Here is a 19882-nt window from a genome sequence, read left to right as displayed (position 1 = left end):
GAACTGAGCTTGCCTCCTGTTGTTGAAGTCTCAGGGACAACAAAGACTTCTCTCTGCCAGCACCTGGACTTTCTGCTGAGACTCCTGCCTGCCAAGTGGTGACCTAACCTGTCTCTGGGCTGTTGAAAGGTGACGCTGGTGGAAAAGGACAGAAATCCATGCAAAGTCCGCCGTGTGGGTAAACTTTAGATGCACCTCCCGCAATGTTGCTGATAAACAACGCGATGCTGGCCTCGCGGCTAAAATCAATGCTACATTTGTATTGTGGCTGAGAGATCAACACAACGCAGCTGGAGAAACGACACGTAACACCCGCATCGGCTGCTGTTAATGACGCAAGCCCCCAAAGCAGCGCGGTTACTTGACACTGTGCGACCAGATTTCAATGCAACATCGTTGGGCGTGGAAAATTAACGCAAAGCCTGCCGGGACCTCAGGTGCCTGTCTGGGATCGACGCAACACTCTTTTGCTGGAGAGAAGAAATGACGCTCGCCGACCCGACCAGAGGAGGAATGACGCACGGTCTCGCTTGCGAGTGAGAAATTGACGCATTTCTGGCCTTTTTCGACGCACGCTCCCCCGTGCAGCTTTATTTTGATGCTACCCAGGTACTTTTGTGCAATAACAGTGTTCTCACTGTTTTCTAAGGATTACGACTCTTATTATTTTTTAAATTCATATCTTGACTTGTGTATGTTGGATTTTTGTCATTTTGGTCTTGTTTTTTTTAAATAAATATTACCTATGTTTCTAAACCTGTGTTGTGTCATTTTGTAGTGTTTTCACTGTGTTACTGTGTGTGCTGGTACAAATACTTAACACATTGCTTCTGAAGTTAATCCTGCCTGCTCGTCCCAAGCTACCAAGGGGGCAAGCAGGGGTTAACTGAGGGTGGTTCTTCTTTACCCTGCCAAGAGTGAGGGTCCTTGCTTGAACAGGGGGTAACCTGACTGCCAACCAAAGACCCCATTATTTAACACTACTCTTCCTATAGTTTGTTTCCCTTAGCCTTTATATCGTAAAATCCAGTTACTTTGATTGTAATGGAATAGTAAATTTGACCCCTCCAAAGTCTAACAGTTTTCTTACTTTTGCTGATGTTGGCATGGGAATAGTAAATGTACCCCCTCCAAACTCCAACAGTTTTCCTAGCTTTATGTACATTGGAGTGGAAACATTATATCTGGCCCTTCCAAAGTCCAACATGTTCCCTAGTTTTCCTTATGTTGTAGTGGGAAAAGTAAACCTGATGCTTTCCAACATCGAACACTTTCCCTACAGTTGTTCAAATTGAAGTGGGAATAGTGAATCTAACCCCTCCAAAATGCATCATTTTCCCTACTATTCCTTATATTGGAGTGGGAATAGTACATATAACCTCTCCAAAGCCCAACAGTTTCCCTACTGTAGCTTGAGTTGGAGTGGAAATAGAACCTGTGACCCCTTTAAAGTCCAACACTTTCCCTATTTGCTATTATGTTGGCAGGGAAATTTTAAATGTAACCCTTCCAAAGAACAACACTTTCCTTACGTTTGCTCAGATTGGAGATGGAATAGTAAACCTAACATTTGCAAAGAACAACACTTTCCCTAGTGTTGCATATACTGAAATAGGAATAGTAAAAGTGATGTCTCCAAAGTACAAACCTTCCCTAACGTTTATTACATTTAAGTAAAAATTGAAAAATCTGATTGAATCCAAAGTCTAATAACTTCTCTACTTTTGCTTATGTTGAAGGGAGAATAGCAAATCATGTTAGAAGAATCACCGCCAGCCACAGCACTTGCCTGGGACCTATTTTTTGTAGTTTTCCTCAGTAAATTCATAGATGTGCCAGGTGAGAAGTTGTGTGTGATTGATAGTGAACATATAGAGACCATATTGAGTGGATTTTATTATTCTCTTGTGCCCGGCATTGTCCAGCCAATGGCAACTCTTCTTAGAGTTTGTTTCCCACACCCCTCATATCTTAAACTACAGTTACATTGATTGGAGTGGAATAGTAAATTTGAGCCCTCCTAAGTTTAACAGTTTTCTTACTTTTGCTTATGTTGGCGTGGGAATAGAAAATGCAACCTCACCAAATCCAACACTTTCCCTAGCCCTGTTTAGATTGGAGTGCAAATAGTACATCCAACCCTTCTAGAGTCCAACATGTTCCCTACTTTTGATTATGTTGTAGTGGGAAAAGTAAATCTGATGCTTTCCAGTACCCAACACTTTCCCTACGGTTGCTCAGACTGGTGGGAATAGTAAAGCTAACCCCTCCAAAGTGCAACATTTGCCCTACTGTTGCTTAGATTAGAGTGAGAATAGTAAACATAACCTCTCCAAAGCCAAACAGTTTCCCTACTGTAGCTTGGGCTGGAGTGGAAATAGAACTTCTGACCTCTTCAAAGTCCACTGCTTTTCCTATTTGTCATTATGTTAGTGAGGGAATAATAAATGTAACCCTTTTGAAGAACACTTTCCTTACATTTGCTTAGGTTGGAGATGGAATAGTAAACCTAACTTTTCAAAAACTGACACTTTCCCTACTGTTGCATAGATGGGAGTGGGAATAGTAAATGTGATGCCTACAAAGTCTAAGCTTTCCCTACAGTTTATTATATTGGAGTGAAAAAAGAAAAATCGGATCCCCTCCAAAGGTTAACAACTTCCTTACTTTTGCTTATGTTGAAGTGAGAATAGTAAATCAAACCCCTTCAAAGAACCAACACTTTCCCTACTGTAGCTTGGATTACAGTGGAAATATAACCTCTGACCCCTTCAAAGTCCAACACTTTCCCAACATATGCCTATGTTGAAAAGGGAATACAAAGTCTTAACACTTTCCCTGGATTTGCTCAGATCGGAGAGGGCATTGTAAATCTGACCCCTCAAAAATAGTCCAACAGTCAGACTGAGTTTAAAATGGCTGGCAGTCATCCATTCTACGAAGGCAGTTAATCTGTAATTCAATCCCTGTAACAGAAAGAAGCAAGACAAAGGATTGAATCAGCATAAGCATTAGACTAGGCAGATATTGAAAAGGAAGGGGGGATGGTTAAGCTCTGAGGAACACAAATATGAAGGAGATAAGGGACACAAGTATAAAGGGGTAGGATGTTGATGTGGTTAAAATGTTCCAAGAATAAAAATGCTTTACCATGAATACCTACATCACAGAGTATGGTGATTGTGAGAAAGTAGACTCTTTCTAGCATGGTTACCCCCACTTTTGACCTGTTTGTGAGTGTTTGTCAGTGTGTTTTTACTATGTCACTGGGATCCTGCTAGCCAGGACCCCAGAGCTCATAGATAAAAACCTATATGTCAGTGTGTTTTGCCTGTCTCACTGGGATCCTCCTAGCCAGGACCCCAGTGCTCATAGTTTGTGGCCTAATGTATGTGTTGTCAGTAGTGCTTGACTGTGTCACTGAGGCCCTGCTAACCAGAACCTCAGTGCTTATGCTCTCTCTGCTTTTAAATTTGGCACTGTAGGCTAGTGACTTCATTTACCAATTTCAATTGGCACACTGGACCCCCTCTTATAAGTCCCTAGTATATGATACCTAGGTACCCAGGGCATTGGGGTTCCAGGAGATCCATATGGGCTGCAACATTCCTTTTGCCACCCGTAGGAAGCTGAAACAAACCCTTGCACAGGCCTGTCATTGCAACCTGCGTGAAATAACGCACATGTTATTTCACAGCCGTTTTTACTGCATTTAAGTAACTTAGAAGTCACCTATATGTCTAACCTTCACTTGCTGAAGGTTAGGTGCAAAGTTAGTAAGTGTGAGGGCACCCTTGCACTAGCAAAGGTGCCCCCACATAGTTTAGGGCCATTTCCCCAGACTTTGTGAGTGAGGGGACACCATTACACGTGTGCACGACATATAGGTCAATACCTATATTTAGCTTCACAATGGTAACTCCGAATATGGCCATGTAAAATGTCTAAGATCATGGAATTGTCCCCCCATTCCAAATCTGGTATTGGGGAGCCAATTCCATGCATCCTGGGGGCTCCACCATGGACCTCCAGTACTGCCAAACCAGCTCTCTGAGGCTTGCACTGCAGCTACAGCTGCTGCCACTTCACAGACAGGGTTCTGCCCTCCTGGGGTCTGGGCGGCCCAGTCCCAGGAAAGCAGAACAAAGCATTTCCTCTGAGAGCAGGTTGTTACACCCTCTCCCTTTGGTAATAGGTGTTGCAGGCTGGGGAGGGGTGGCCTCCCCCAGCCTGTGGAAATGCTTTGAAGGGCACAGATGGTGCCCTCCTTGTATAAACCAGTCTACATCGGTCCAGGGACCCCTTCTCCCCTGCTCTGGTGCAAAACTGGACAAAGGAAAGGGGGAGTGACCACTCCCTTGTACATCACCAACCTAGGGGTGGTGCCCAGAGCTCCTCCAGTGTGTCCCAGACTTCAGCCATCTTTCATTGCAAGGTGTGGGGGCACTCTGGAGGCCTCTGGGTGGTCAGTGCCAGCAGGTGACATCAGAGTCCTCACCTGATAGGTCCTTAGCTGATAAGGTAGCCAATCCCCCTCTCAGGGCTATTTAGGGTCTCTCCTGTGGGTTCTCTTCAGATTCTGCTTGCAAGTTTCCTTCAGGAATCCTCTGCAACAACTTCAGACTCTTCTGACCTCGGATGAACCACAGCCTGCTCCAAGAAAAGCTGTAACTGCAACAAAGTGTCTACAAGAGACACTTTTCTTCAGTAACCTCAGCTCCAAGTCAGCAACTGCAACACTTTCCATGGTGTGCATGCTCTGGTGACTCCCTGTCTTCATCCTGCACCAGAAGGACTGAAGAAATCTCCTGTGGAGTGACGGAGTCACTCCCCTGCTCCAAGCAAGCACCTTCCAAGACGACGACTGGTACCCTGGGATTCCTCTCACAGCGACGAGCATGCACCTAAGGACACAGAGGGTGGACATCATTGACATAGACTGTCCTGAGGTCCTGCTGACGCAATTTGGAGGAGGTAAGACCTTGCCTTCCCTGAGAGCGACAGTACCCCTGTGTACTGCATCTTCTTCACCTCCTGAGGCCTCTGTGCACTCTTTGCAAAATTCCTTCTTACACAGCCTGGCCCAGGTCCCCAGCACTCCATCCTGTGACTCTCAACTCGCTGAGTTGTTCTCCGGCAGTGTGGGACCTTCCTTTGTTGTGCTGTATCAACCGCATTTTGCACCTCCTTTGTCCCTGGATCCTGCGACTCCTTGGGTGCTGGCTGGCATCCTGAGGGCTCCCTAAAGTGCTCAGAGCCCCCTCGTCCTCCTCACATAGAGTTGAGGCCCCCACAGGTCACTCCTGGGTCCATCCATCGCCATATTGATGAAAAACACACTTTTGTCATAGCCAAGGCTTGTTGGTGACTTCCAACATGAAATCACATCTGCAACAATCTTCACGCCGTGGGACATCTCTTGCATCATGCAGGAACCCACTGGCATCTTCCTAGGGTGCAATTCTGCAGTCTTCAACTACCCATGACTCTTCTTTTGCACCCTCTTCTGGGTTGGCAGGATCTCCTGTCCTTCCTGGAACTTCTTTTGCCTTCTGGTCTTGGTCCCTTTCCTTTGCAGGTCTTCAGGTCCAATAATCCAGCAGTTGTTCTTTGCAGACTTGGTTGGCTGCTGCAAAATCCCAAAAACGAGCTGTAGTGTGTCCTAAGGAAACTTGCAGTACGTTACTCCTGCTTTTCTGGGCTCTGGGGTGGGGTAATTTACTTACCTTTACTGTATTCTTACTCTCCCAGCGATTCTGCACACATTACACTTGTCTAGGGGGAATTCATGATTCACATTCCACTTTCTTAGTATATGGTTTGTATTGCCCCTAGACCTATTTTATCCCATTGCAATCTATAGCATTTCCTATTGCTTGCATTGTTCTATGACTCATTACTTGTCTAATTTTGGTGTCTAGTGTATATATTGTGTATAATACTTACCTCCAGAAGGAGTATTGTCTCTAAGATATTTTTGGTACTGTGTCACCCAAATAAATACTTTTATTTTTGGTAACACTTAGGGGGTCATTACAACCTCGGCGGTCTTGAAAGAAGACGGCCAAGGCTGCGGGAGACAGAATACCGCCATTGCCGGCGGTATTCCTGGCTCCCTATTATGACATTTCATACCGTGTTACCGTCCGCTGGCCCAGCGGAAATGTCACATCAACATTGCTGCCGGCTCGTAATAGAGCCGGCGGCAATGCTGATGTGCAGCGGGTGCAGTAGCACCCGTCGCACATTTCACTGCCCGAAATTCGGGCAGTGAAATGCGCGACGGGGCTATGCCTGGGGGCCCCTGCACTGCCCATGCCAAGTGCATGGGCGGTGCAGGGGCCCCCAGGGGCACCCCAAGTCCCCTTACCGCCAGCCTTTCCATGGCGGTGTTTACCGCCACGGACAGGCTGGCGGTTGGGGACTCATAATCCCCAGGGCAGCGGTGCTTGCACTGCTGCCCTGGGGATTATGACCGCAGGCGGAAACCTGGCGGTAAATTGGAGGGTCCGGCGGTATGGCCGTGGTTTTTGCGCCACGGTCATAATTGCTGGCGGAACACCGCCAGCCTGTTGGCGGTGTTACCGCCACCTTACCGCCGGCCGCCAGAGTCGTAATGACCCCCTTAATATTGTCTTTACTTGTGTATAAGTACTGTGTAACTATAACTGGTATTGCATGAGCTTTGCATGTCTCCTAGTTCAGCCTAAGCTGCTCTGCTATAGCTACTTCTGTCAGCCTAAGCTGCTAGAACATTACTACATTTTACTAATAAGGGATAACTGGACCTGGTATAAGGTGTAAGTACCCAAGGTACCCACTACAAACCAGGCCAGCATCCTAAAGTGATGTAGTGTCAAATGTTGCACCACATTCGTGATGTCCAGAGTTCACAGGCAATATTGAATGTCTTCTCACTCAGTATGTGTGTGATAGAGATGCAAAATTAGTGCCCATTTCTCTGTGATCATTGTGGAACATGCCTCTGCTGTTCCCGCAGTGTCCGAGAAGCCCTCAGGTCGGCAAGGCCCTGCACAGGATGGGTAAGAAGGCAGGAGGAGGAGGGCCCTTTGGCACTCTGCTCAGCTGCTGCCGGCCTGCGCCCGTTGGCCCCTGCAGTACAAGTCACACCTTCACAGGGACGAGCATGTCACCTAGACAGTGTTTCAGGCACACTGCACAGCCTCACCTCGCGCCTTTAAGGGACCGGAACGTAAGGCACGCACCACTGTGCAGTGCGCGGTCGGCCGACGTGGCCACCTAGTCATTTTTACCTGTCAAGATGTACCCTCCTGGGCTTTTCTCTGGAGTTTATCTCTCCTCGCCCTGTTTCCCTGGGGCTGTCAGAGGCACCAGTGGGTGTGGTACAACATCTGGGAATGCACGGGGCCCCAGATGGGCTGATACACGGATGTTTGTGTCCCAGTAGTGTCGGATTCTGTTGCCAGCACAAGGAGCTTCGGTAAAGTGCGGCCACCTTGGAGCTGGGCATCCTAGAGCCCCCCGTTTGAAGAGCTAATTAAATCCAGTGCTTAATTTGTGCTTGTTGTTTCCGGTGCTGAGCACCGGCACTTATTTGTGGGGGCTGGGGCTTATTCTTATGCCTCAAGCTTTTGCTGCAAGCAAAAGACACATATGTGAAAGACGGAGGAAAGGGAAAACTAAAAAGCGTCATAAAGGGACTAAGTAGAAAGTTGCAGGATGAGCTGAAGGGGCAGGGGTGGCAGTAAATGGATTAAAGAGGCCCGAGATGGCTTCAGGATTACGCTGCCTCAGTATTCAGTGCTGGGAGATTTAATTACAGCAGCCTCATGTTTAAGGGAAGGGCTTTGAGCACCGGCACCTCTTAATTTACAAATTAAGCACTGGTTAAATCTGCTGGTTTGCTGGTACATTTGAGTTCAGTAAACCGTGTAGTTCTTTCCTAGGCCTTTCCCATATGAGGGACCAGGTCATCATAAAATATTTATGAAGGAATTGACCCATTTGAGGAAGCTGCCAGGTTGTTGCATTTTGATTCAAACCCGAGACCCTTCTTTCATAATACAGGAAGCAAACAATTATTGAAAGGAGTAGTCTTTTGTGTGCTTTCCTATAGCTACTCTGTAGGTGTGTAGTTATTGGGTCTATCAATGTCTGCTGGTCTATTTTTCCTCAAAATGTGCTTACATGCTTTAGTGTGGCGTCAATGGCTAGAGTTTCTCTCCTGTCCATCTGACGTGGTGAACCATTTGGCTGACCGAGTGCAAGTCAGCTTTTCATATTTTTTAATGGAATTATTAAATAATACATTTGAAAGGCATTCATTACATTTTGGATGGCTAGTGGCATACAACTGAAAGTGTCATGTGCTAGTTGTTAGGCTGTCACAATGGTTCACAGGGTGTTGCTGCACAAAGCCTTCCAACCACAAAGTTGTATTCGTTGAGAAAGAATGTTGCAACAGCTGCATGACAAACTATCTGAATAAAAATATCATAATACCAGAATATCGTGAAAAAATACCAGCAAGCAAAATACTATGTCCCTCATTATGACATTGGCAGTAAATCTCACTTACTGCCATGCTGACTGCCACCAACATACCGCCGCCGTGGCGCATATCCGCTAACCATATCATGACACGAACACACCAATCTGTCACTATTCAGCCACACACCCAAATCCTTCAGTCCAAAGTCCAGTGATAAACTGGCGGTATCAAAACCCACACCGTTACGCCAGCAGAACAACGGCCACAACATTATGACCCACGAATCACCAGGGCGGAAATTCAATGTCGGTACATACCGCTGCGCTCAAAATACACACACTCAAACAAAACAACACCATATTGGACAATTCAAACGACACACACCTGACACACGTACACACACCCACACCACTATAAAACACACACCCACATTACCCACAACCCTTTACAAATACCAATAATTGCCAGCAGAGAGACAGCAAGAGCACTCATACAACCAGAGCCACAAACCACCATCACCTATACGCCACCCACGCACCTTACATCACACACCCCAACACATCACCCTACACATCCTCACCCACACCACTCAAACTACACCCATGGCACCACAATGACATCCCAGATTCTCTGAGGAGGAGCTAAGGGTCATGGTGGAGGAAATCATCCAGGCAGAGCCACAGCTATTTGGATCACAGGTGCAGCAGATATCCATTGCTAGGAAGATGGAGCTATGACGGAGAATCGTGGACAGGATCAATGCTGTGGGACAGCACCCCAGAACAAGGGATGACATCAGGAATAGGTGGAATGACCTATGGGGGAAGGTGCGTTTCATTGCAGCAAGACACCAACTCTCAGTACAGAGGACTGGCGGTGGACCCCCACGTTCTCCCCCACAACTAACAACATGGGAGGAGCAAGTCCTGAGGGCCTGGCAGGAGTAGCAGGAGGACTGGACTCTGGTAAGTCAACTATATACTACTACTACCCCACTACCTGCATGCCATCACATACCCCCACCCTTACCCGCACTCCGATCACTCAACCACTTCCCACACATCCCACCATCACAACCCACCCATCCCAATGCCAAGCCCTGCATGCCCTACCCTAAAGCATGGACACCACTCACAGTCCTGCATGGACACCTATCACTACAGCATGCACACTAGAGAGAATCAGCTAGCCCACCAAATAAAAACTAACAACTCACACAAGGCAAAGCTGCCAGGGCAATAACAACCAAAGAGGGCGACCCACCCAAGCACAATTTACCACACACAGAAACAATAACACTGCATTTACATCCCCACAGGTATCCCAGCCAATGTCACCGGAGAAGAGGTGCCAGCAACATCCAGTCCCCCCCCCCCAGAAGAGGCCCACAGTGATGACAGCAGCTCTGGTCGTCTGGATTTGGATGACCAACCTGGCCCATCAGGGACCTCCGGACAGTCGGTTACCCAGGCACAGTCTCACACCACCACAGAGCCTCCCCACTCAGGAAACACCACCACAGCACCCACCAAGCGGGCCCATACCTCTGTCCCCAGAACACATCAATCAGCAGTGTGTTCACCACTACAGGGACCCCAGGCCACCCCACAAACCCAGGACAATCATGGACCTGGGGTCAGTGGCAGTGGGCACACAGTTCAGGGGACAGAGGCACAGGACAACAGGGAAGCTGGGAGGACTGCTGTGTGCCAGGGGGAGGACAGGCCCAGGGAACCGACTCTCCAGGAGGAACTCACCACGATCCAGGGAGCATACCAACATTCCCAGGATACGCTGGGCCAGATCCTGGACAAGATGCAGCAGAACATGCAGCTGCAGGAGGGTCAGTACCTGGGGATCAGGGAGGACTTGAAGTCCATTAACACCACCCTGGTAGGCATTGCAGGGGTGCTGGCAGACATGGCCAACAGTATGAGGGAGGCAATGGCAAACCAGTGGGCCCCTGACACTAGCCAGGCTACTGAACAGCCTTCCACCTCCGCTGCTGCTAGTGGACAGGAGGCCCCGCCACAGGACCAACAGGCCCCCAGCATCCCTCCCCCTGCAGAAGGAGAACCAGCCCACAAATGTTCCCTGCGATCCAGGCAGAAGCCAGAGACTATTGCCAAGACCCCCTCCAGGAAATAAGACTCTCCAGATTGTCACCCTTGTGCCCCACTCTGTCACCCTGTCCACCTTGAACTGCCATTGCTCCCTTACTATGCCCCTTTGAACATTGCACCTGTGCTACAAATAGACTGGACTCTAACCTGAACTTTCCTCCATCATCACCCTAGCCCCTTGCACTTCCCCCTTTTCATCAGAGCACTGCAATAAACACACTTTGCGGGAAGCGCATTGGAGGAGCCGGGAGGAGGTGCCTGTCAGCAGGGCAAGGAGCCCTTTAAAACTTTCGTTGCGCTCCCGCCGTCGCGGGAAGCGCATTGGAGGAGCCGGGAGGAGGTGCCTGTCAGCAGGGCAAGGAGCCCTTTAAAACTTTCGTTGCGCTCCCGCCGTCGCGGGAAGCGCATTGGAGGAGCCGGGAGGAGGTGCCTGTCAGCAGGGCAAGGAGCCCTTTAAAACTTTCGTTGCGCTCCCGCCGTCGCGGGACGCGCGCGGGCGAAGCCCGGGCCAAGGGCGGGCCCGTCCTTAGCCCGTCAGAGACCGGAGGAGGCCGGGCTGGGCCCCCTCTCTTTCACCTGCAGTAAGAGATCAGCTTGTTAAGTCTGAGTGTATAGACTATAGCATTATTCTACATCTCTGAATTGAGAAGCCTATTCTTTACTAAGCCCTTCCTCGATTAGTCCCTCCTCCAACTTGTCCCACTGTATCTGTAATTTGGACGCAATTTGGAGGGCTCCACTAATCAAATATATAGAAGTGCGCCATTCGAGGGGAGGAGCAGCCAGGGCAGGAGTCTCTAAACTTTGTTTTCCGCCCGTCCTGAGACCGGAGGCAGGGCCAGTTACTCCAGTGACAGGACACTGAACTCATAAGAAAGGGAGCTGCCTTCCCTCTCTTCTTTTTTTTTTCCTTTACCATTGTATTTGTGTATATTTTATCTCACGGGCATCTACCCAATATGGGGAAAAGAAAGGCTATAGACCTACCAGCACAATCCAAGGGTACTAAAATCGCAAAAAAACGCCCAAGTAGACCCCCGAATCTAGGTACACCCAATGGGTCTAACCCACTGGATGAAATAGACCTTCTAGTTAAAGAAGTTGAGTCTATGTTAGGTACACAAACAACTATAGGGGCAAATAACTCCAAGAGAGGCCCCCCTAAGGATAGGAAAATCCCAGAGTTATTTAAAAAGAAGAGGTTAAGGGATTCTATAGATAACATAAAAGGGGTTGATGGAGATGGGGGCCCGCATAACTGTAGGGGCCCCTTCCCAAAACCCACTCATAACATACTGAGTCCTCCGGTATCCCAGTGGGGTCTCCAACATGTACCACATACACCAACTCTCCTACCACTGACTCCGGTGATCAAGGTGGTCCCTAGTTTATTCTGTACAAATCGCTTTGAACCTCTATTAGCAATAGAGGATCCGCCCGTGCCCACGAGTATGTCCAAGTGCAAGCCAGCAGTTGGAACACCCAATCCTAGTGTTTTCTCATCGTTCCCCCAGTTCGAGTCTGAAGGCAAAGAACCAGCAGCTAGTAGAGACAACCTGGCTACAGTCCTTCAGAGAGTCGATGAAGTTAAGGGATTGGTTCTAGTACTAATAGATCTTATGAAGAGCAATCGTGCTTGTGGAGGGATTTGTAAAGTCTGTGGGGAGGCCAGGGGGGAAGAAGCTTTCCCATTGTCTGCCCCAATAAAGGGGACGGAGTTAAGGGACAATTCCTGTCTCCCCATTAGAGGGGGGTCAGTTCTCCAAGAGAGGGAAGATTACCATTGTGATCCTAATATCGACATTACAAGGCCCAGAAGGAGGTCTACAAATGTACCTAGACACAGAGACCATCAAGGTAATTGGTCAAGTAATTTAACTAGTGATAGAGCTAGAGGAAGGACCAGCAGATTCGACCCACCGGAAACTGTCCAAGATTCCAGTTTTACACAAACCCCTAGCAAGTCACACAAGATCCCCTATAATAACATCACTCTCTCTCGCTATAATATCGAGAGTGTAGTTAATAAAGACCAGGACCTGCTTACAAGCCAGGGAACTAATAAAATCTATTTGACCAATGTACCAAAACTACCGCCAGGGTTAGCTGAGAACCAAGCCTCCCTGATCAACAAAGTCATACACTGGATACGCTCCCGACGAAGTTGTCTCTCTGTTATTCGCTCTGACATAATATCGGCCAAGAGATGCAGCATCACAGGGACCAATTTTGACACAATAACTATTTATCTTGAAGACAAGCATATGGTGTCACAACTAATGGACTTTGATTGTCGTACCCACTTGGATAACGCAACAACCAGGGGGGGAATAAGATTCATGTTACACCCACATAATTCTGGACCAGCCATGGGACCGGCAAGTTTCGATGGTTTAATTAATTCCCGTGGAGGTGCTGCACGGAAGGAAGCTAATCCCAGGCCGCTGCCTAACCCTGTATGACTGTCTACTGACCTAGTAACTAATGTGATAGCCCGCCCCAAGGCCCCACATCTGATGGGGGATGATAAAACACCATCATCAAACATTTGTAGTAATGACCCGAGCGCGGTAGAGGCTGGATGCTCAAGCGTGGTGATAAATCAAGACAAATGTACATTAGAACTCATGTCATGGAACATTGCCGGCCTGGCAAAGAAATTAGATGATGATGAATGGGCCTCTTTTATTAAAAAAATAGACATATGTTTGTTTCAGGAAACCTGGGCGGAGGATGCTACTAATATTGATGGATTTCTCTCATTTAGTGCATCTGCTATACCTTCAGAGAAGGGGAGGGGTCGGGCAAAAGGTGGGCTCCTATTACTTGTTAACAAGAACTTGCAGTGCGACCATAAGCTTTTTGAAATTGATTCTGTAGATCTAAAAGCCATGTGTATTACGTTCAACAGAAGATTATCAATTGTTATTGTTAATGTTTATATACGATCGGTCCCAAATGGCTCCGAGTCCCGTACCCTGGCTATTCTGTCCGAATTTGTAGGAAGCCTCCACCCCTCAACTATCCTAATCATAGCTGGAGATTTTAATTGTACCTTCGAGCCTTCTATTCTCATAAGTGGTCTAACAGATGAAGAAGATGAGCAGTGGGGGATCCCACAATTATCTATTACCCGGCCTTGTAAAAAATCTCGGGTGGCCATGCAATTAGCCACATTATGTTTAAACCATGGCCTTAGGGCCTGTAATGGTAGAACTCCATCTGATATGAATAGTGCACCTACTTTTAAAAGGGGCATGTCGATAAGCACTATCGATTATTTCCTGGTTGATGTTAGGCTGTGGCCCCATTTGGTAGACATGAAAGTAGAAGTGAGATGTGATAGTGACCATTTCCCCTTGCTCCTTACCCTTTCTGGAGAAATGTTCAGGAGAACACTCAACAACTATGCTACAATAATTCCGCCACCTTGCTGGAACAACAAATTTACCAAGATTACTTGGCCAAAAGTGATGTCCAACCCCCACCACATCAGAGCAATATATCAGATTTTCTTAAATAGTTTGGCTGAGTATGAAGATCAGGCTGTAGGGAATATTCAGATTCTCAAAATACATGACAGCATGACTACCCAGCTACGGGGGTTCTTTTATAAAACAAGGCGGTCTAAGCCACATGAAGGGAAAGGGGCACGCAAGGGATGGTTTGATGAGAGGTGTTCAAAGGACAAGTCCGGGTTAAGAGTAGCAGTAATGTCTGGCTCCCAGGGGGAAATTAAACAAGCCAGGTCTCTATACAAAATAACCTTGTCTAACGCTAAAAAGCGGTGGGAGGATTCCCTGTGGCAGGAACTATTAGATGCTTCCAGAGAGAAGAATAACAAGCGTTTCTGGGAACTTCTGTCCAAAAGAGAAAATGGAGGTAGGAGCTGTCCCAGCAACCATATTCAACCAGAAAGCTGGGTAGAGCATTTTACTACTCTTTATGCCCTACCAGAAGGCCCAATGGACACTAATGTGGTCCACTCTCCAACTAAATTGTTGGAATCAAACTCCAGCATGGCCCTCCAAGTGGTGGCTCAGTGTGTCCCCGAGGGTTGCCTCATCTTTAAAATAGAAGAGACCCTTGAGGCTATAATTAGCCTAAAACCTGGCAAAGCACCTGGACCAGACAAGCTCCCTGGAGATCTTTATAGATCGGAACCATCCATCTGGTCCTGGTATATTAATGCCATCTCAAATAGCATAGCTGCAGGGGGGCAAATTCCAGATACATGGAAGGGGGCAGAGATCATACCCATTTATAAAAAAGGAAATGCTAATCTTCCAGCTAACTACAGGACAATTAGCCTCATAGACAACCTACAAAAAATATTTGCTAAACAAATTCTGCAGAGGCTAATCAATTGGGTCGAGAAGCACCAAATCCTTTCTCATTTACAGGCAGGGTTTCGTGCAAAAACTAGCACGATAGACCAGGTCTTTCGATTAGCCATATTGCATTGGAAATACGTTCTTGTGGCCAAGCAATGCCTGTATGTGGTATTTATAGACCTGCGATCAGCTTTTGACCTGGTCCCAAGAGCCAAGCTGTGGGAAGTGCTGGGTAGATTGGGAGTCCCAGAGGATCTTTTACTCCTGTTAAAACGACTACATAAGAACACCTATGCCTAAGTGAGGTGGGGTGAACAAGGCGAACTGACAGAGCGTTTCCCAATTAGACGAGGAGTTCGCCAAGGTTGTGTGCTAGCCCCCCTACTGTTTACCGTATTTATTAATGAAGTAGTAAAGGCTGTGTCCATAGGCCAGAATGATGCCCCTTCCCTGAATACACAAAAAATTCCCATCTTGCTTTTCGCCGATGACTCACTTCTCATCTCTAAGACACCAATGGGGTTGCAAACCCTTGTTGACCGGTTTAGCCAATTTTGTAGTGATCATGGGTTGGAGGTTAATATTAACAAAACTAAACTGATGGTGTTATCTAAGGGACCTAGGAAAAAATGTTCCATCCATATTGAGGGAGTACCGTTGAAGGAAGTAAGCTCTATAGATTACCTGGGAGTTAGGTTAACTAACAAACTATTATGGGAAGAGCAGATTACAAAAAGTGCAGGGCTCCTACAACACAGAGCCTCATCTATATTGCGTTTCTATCAAAGCACCTCTACAAAAGTAGTTTCCCCAGCAATAAAAATTTACACAGCTAAGGCTCAAAGTGCAGCCCTGTACGGAGCGGAGGTATGGGGTTACGCTAACTGTAACAAGATCAGTGTGGGGGAAAACAATTTTGCAAGGGCCTTAATTGCATGTCCACGTACCACACCCTTGCTCCCATTATTTCTAGATGTGGGGTTAAGCCGAGTAGCAGATCTAGCTACTCTAAGACCTCTCCTCTATTGGATTAGGTTGTGGATAACCCCCGAACTAGATATATACAAGACCGCACTACTCGATCTATTGAAATGCCAAAACGCTAATACTCTTCCCTGGATTCGCCATGTGGCCCATTGGCTCCGGCTATTGGGTCTGGGCGATTACTGGGAAAATCCCCATAAATTAGAGAGACGGCACAAAAACGTTTTAAAGTTAACCTATTGGTCTTATGTTAAGGATAACTACATAACTCACAAATCCCATGGTCGCTTAACTAATTCCTTCATTGATATTAAATGGTCCCCAAAGTTTGAATCCTATTTGGATGTGATACCGGATTCGCAGGGCAAGAGCTTATATGCAAGGTTTCGCTTTGGCTCTTTGCCCTTGTTGTCACTGATTCATAGGTGGGGGCCGACTAATCTTCCCGATATATGCCCTGCCTGTGGCAGTACTTTCGAAACCATTGAGCATTTCATGTTCTTCTGCCCAGCCTATGCGATTCCACGTTTAAAATGGATTCGCAATATTTGCAGGGACATGGGATTCAAGAACTGCTCTTTGGCTCTACGGGTTCTAAAAAGCCATAATTCAACCGATGTAATTCTCTCAGTAAGCAAGTATCTAGCAACAGCTTGGCGCATACGATGCCATCTCCAAAAAGTAATTTAAAGTCCCATCCCTTTATAGATAAGTTTTAGAGCCACATGTGCAATTCAAGTTATTGTCCTAATGTTTTTACACCAAGTTAAAGATGTGTACTTATTTATTCCTTAAGAATTATTTATTATCTTGTTTTATGTGCTTTTATGGTCATGGATCGAACAAAGTTGATGATGATGATGATGATGATGAATTATTGACCATGTGGTTTAGACAGGGCTTTGGAACAGATTTTTCTTAGATAATACGTGGGTAATCATTTTGTGGTTCTGCTACTGTATCACTAGTGTTAGCCGCAAAGAGCTATTTTTATGCACTTGTCTGGCATTAGTGCCATTTTAACATGAATCTGATAACCATTTTAAGTTATTATATAAGCTTTTTATTACATTGTGCTTGTGTTTTTAATGACTTGACAGTGCCTAAATTTGCCTATACGATTGTGCCGGTTGCAGGCGCCCTTACTAAAGTATGCCACCAAAACTACCAAGAAACTGTACTATTATGTAACATCAACTCAGCACTCTAAAGCTTAAATCATGGGCCTGATAGCTTGCACTTATCTTGGTGATGGTACCACCTGGGAAACTTGAATCTGAAACCACCTCATATTGTTTTAAGAGCCTTAAATATTTGTATTATTTTTAACACTATGAAGCAGATGTTTAGAAACCTTGGCATCTAAATGTTAAGTTATGTATCGGGAACAATGGTGGACTATAGTAGGCCATGGCCTATAGAAGCAATTTTTATTCTAAACTCTATTTTATGCCAGTGTGAAAGTATAATGAAACAAATGCACTTTCTTTGTATAATTTAATGTGTAACTTTTATGACCCATGGTCGAATAAAGTATATATATATAACACACTTTGAAAAAATACAAGTATGCAGTATGTCAAATGATTTAAGTGTGTATTCGTTTAACAAGGTTTAAACATTGCAATTCAACTGTACAGTAATGTTCACATAGGAGAGACCTGTAGTTGGCTGCAGTGAACACACCAGGAGCAATAGTGAGGCACCAACATCTGCAAAGAGAGATGCCAATGGGTCCAGTGAGTGGGCATAGAAGTAGGAATTCACAGCCTGCCAGTGACAATGTCACACATCAAACTGTCAATGAAATGTGAAATAACACTGTCTTACCTGTGTGTCATTGGAAGTATGGATGAATGACTGCACTTCTGCTGTCCTCATCCTCTGCCTCCTCGTCTTCACTGTCCACAGGGTCCACTGCTGCCACACGTCCATCTCTAGCCTCCTCCTCCTGCAGAAAAAGCACATGGCGTCTCAAGGCAAGGTTGTGCAACATACAGCATGTCATGATGATCTGGCAGAGCTTCTTGGGGGAATAGAACAGGGTCCATCTGTTCGATGGAGGTACCAAAACCTGGCCTTCAGGAGGCCGAAGATACGTTCAATAATCCTTCTTGTTCCCCCATGTGCCTCATTGTAACGTTCCTCAGCCCTTGTCTTAGGATTCCTCACAGGGGTCAGTATCCATGATAGGTTGGGGTAACCAGAGTCACCTGCAAATATCGAGGGACAACTGTTAGCCACGCACTAACATTTATGGCCCACACCATACCCATACACCAACATCCACTGGGTGGGAACCAGGTTTCACCTATTAGCCACACCCTGTGCCTCTGGAGTTGGGCCATCACATTTGGGATGCTGCTATTCCTCAGGATAAAATTGTAATGCACCGAGCCTGGATACTTAGATTTGACATGGGAGATGTACTGGTCCGCCAAACATACCATCTGCACATTCATTGAGTGATATTTTTTTCAATTTCTGAAGACCTGTTCCTTTTGCCATGAGGGGACAAATGCAATATGTGTCCCATCAATCGCACCAATGATGTCAGGGATATGTTCCATTGCATAGAAGCCAGCCTTCTAGTGGCCAAATCCTCCACCTGGGGTAAAACGATGTAGCTGCACATGTGTTTAATCAGGGCAGACAAAACTCTGGTCAGCACTATTGAGAACATTGACTGTGACATTCCTGCTGCCAAGCCCACTGTCACTTGGAAAGAACCTGTTGCTAAAAAATGGACCACTGATAGCACTCGCACAAGAGGGGGGATCCCAGTGGGGAGACGGAGAGCAGATATCAGGTCAGGCTCCAATTGGGCACACATCTCTGTGATTGTGGCCCTGTCCTGTCTGTAGGTGAGGATAATGTGCCTGTCCTCCATTGGTCTGTACACTGGGGTATGTCTCCATCTCCTATTCATCTGCAGCGGTTGCAATCTATGGGGCAAAAGAGTGAATAATTGGTCTTTATCTGTACATTCTAACCACTACAGTGCAATACATTTTGTGATTGTTACAGTATTGTGGTGGGATATGTCCATTATGTGTACTTGTGTACTGTGATGCAGTTAGGATCCATGACCTGTCCCCCCCCCCAAAAATGGGGTCCGCCTATCCTGTATGGAGGGACATGTGGAAATGAGGTAATTCCACTGACGTTGTGCGCCGTTGCGGGAGGCGGTCGAGAACAGCTGTGCAACTCCTCATTGGTTATCATTAGGCACTATGTGGTACAGTGGCCAATGGTGATGTACGTCGGCGGTGGCGGTATGCACCGCCGCGGACGTGACTGCCATTTTCTATCTGTTCACTCACTTGCTACCTGACCTTGAACGGGAGAGGACCTAAACTGCATGTGCTGCTGTGACCTGTGTCTGGAACACACCATGGCTCGTGTCACTGGGGAAAGGGCCCCTGCCTCCACCTCGGCAGAGTTTGAGCGACTGGTGGATGGAGTCCTACCCCAGTACCGACTGCTGTATGGGCCTCATAAACCAACAGCTGAGTACACTGTGAGTACGATGCATGGGACGTGAATGTATGGAGTACTATGTGTGAAGACCTCATGGGAAGGGGCATGGTGGGCCATGAGTGTAACAGGCAGGTCGGTCTGACTAATACCTATCCCTGTGTCTATTTCCTCTGCAGGTCAGCGCCCATCAAAAGAAAGGTTTGTGTCATGCCATCGCCATAGACGTGCAGACCCTGGGGGTCTACGGCAGGCGGAGCACCCACTGTCGCAAACAGTGGGAGGACCTGAGATGCTGGGCATGGAAGACGGCGGAGGCCCAGCTGGGGATGGCCTCCCAACGAGGAAGGGGTGCCCATCGAACCCTGACCCCCTGATGGTCCGCATACTGGCGGTGGCCTATCCGGAGCTGGATGGGGTGCATGGGGCATCACAGCAGCAACAAAGGGGTGAGTAAGGTGACCTTCATTACTACTTACGCCTGGTGGGAT

Source organism: Pleurodeles waltl, chromosome 4_2, assembly GCF_031143425.1.
Source record: "Pleurodeles waltl isolate 20211129_DDA chromosome 4_2, aPleWal1.hap1.20221129, whole genome shotgun sequence".
Classification (NCBI taxonomy): Eukaryota; Metazoa; Chordata; class Amphibia; order Caudata; family Salamandridae; genus Pleurodeles; species Pleurodeles waltl.
This window is presented reverse-complemented; position numbering follows the sequence as displayed.